A 1,730-nucleotide genomic window follows, 5' to 3' on the forward strand; every position below is an offset into this window, starting at 1 on the left:
TAAATCTCCCCTCTGTATTTTCCACTGAATGCATCCGATGAAGTTAGCTGTAGCTCATGAAAGCTTATGCTCAAATAATTTGTTAGTCTCTAAGGTGCCACAAGTACTCCTTATCCATGTTCTAGTTTACTAAGTTGCTAACAGTTGATCAAATACTACAAACAATGTTCCTGAGAATAAAATTGCTTCAGCTTAATTTGTCATGTTTGTTGTTTTTGATAAATATTCTACTGAACAAATTTACTGTCAAGAGATTTAGGAAATGTTGGAGAATTTTTGTGAAAAACTAATTTTGAACTCCTAAACCTGATTCTCAAAGTTAAACTCATCCAGTCAGGGAAAATGAAGTCCCCACAGCTCAGTGGCTGAATACTTGCAATTAATTATTTGGGAACAATGTACAGACCAAATACTCTTTGTAAAAATTGTTCATTTAAGCAAGGAATAAATTCAAGAAGGCAATCTGAGAATGTAAAGAGCAAAAATTCTTCACTGCAAGTTACTCATATTGTTCGAGTTGCTTACCCCCTGAAACGTTGGTGGTTGGTGAGGGTTAGATGATACCCTCACTTAAAACAAAAACAAAAAAAAACCTCTGTGTGGAAAAATATTTTTAAAGTAGTTGCGCCCAAAACAAAATTGGGCACACTTCTCAAAAATATATTGCCCAGGTACGAAATAATATACTGTAGAAAGTAAATTTAGCTAGGACTTGACGTTAATGTTTTAAATATAGGACAAAAACCTACATTAACTAACATTCAGTTCCACACGTTTGTTACATATTAAAAAAAAAAGTCATGATTTTCAAAAAAGAGGCTAGTGATTTTTTTGGGGGGGAGGGGGGTGCCCTTATTATTGCCATTATTATATTATTGCCATATTGCCACCAATATTTGGGTGCCCAACTTCTGGCATCTGTAAGAGGCCTGATTTTTAGAAAGTATTGAGCATCCACCCTTTAGCAATTCCCCCTTGAAGGTGTCTCAAGTTAGGTATCCAAAAATTGAGGCATCTGAATCAACTTGTTACTTCTGAAAATATTAGCCAGGCAGTTTCAGATGCATTTGTTCAGAACAGGCTGGTATCAAGTTGTTTCAGTGAAAAGCAGGATGAATACCAAAGTACCTTAAACTGAAAATCCCTAGAGTTCATTATTATTAGAAAATAGCCCTGAGTTGAGAGAAGAGCTGAAAGAACAGCTCAGAGTATCTGGAGGGACTACGGTTCAACAGCTGAGAGGAAATCTTTAAATAAAACTTTCCACTTCCATAGTTCCTTTTTCCTGGGAATGCCAAAACATTTGACAAACCTTAGGTCCTCCTTTGGGGCTGCAGTTAGCCTTAAGGAACATCCTCCATGCTGTAGCTTTCAGCAGTTTAATTTTTTAGTGGACATCAAATCTTTTCTGACAGTCACAGCCTTTTACTTCATCAATGGAAATCCAAAACAAATTATTCCACCATTACAAAAAAAGTAAATTATATACCCCCCAAAAATACAAGATTATGAATTTAGCACTAACACAAGGAAATTGAGAGTTAAGGCTACAGTGATACTTTATGGAGGAAGTCTGGTACATGAGCAGTCATACATATCACAGCCACACACAGATAGAGGATAAGGTGGAACGAGGACTGTTCTGAAGCCCTTCAGAAATAGGACTGTTCTTGCTATATTAATGCTGAAATTTCATTGCAATGCAAGTTTAAATCAGACCTTAATCTTAC

This window comes from Lepidochelys olivacea, assembly GCF_965140295.1.
Source record: "Lepidochelys olivacea isolate rLepOli2 genome assembly, chromosome: 4".
Lineage (NCBI taxonomy): Eukaryota > Metazoa > Chordata > Testudines > Cheloniidae > Lepidochelys > Lepidochelys olivacea.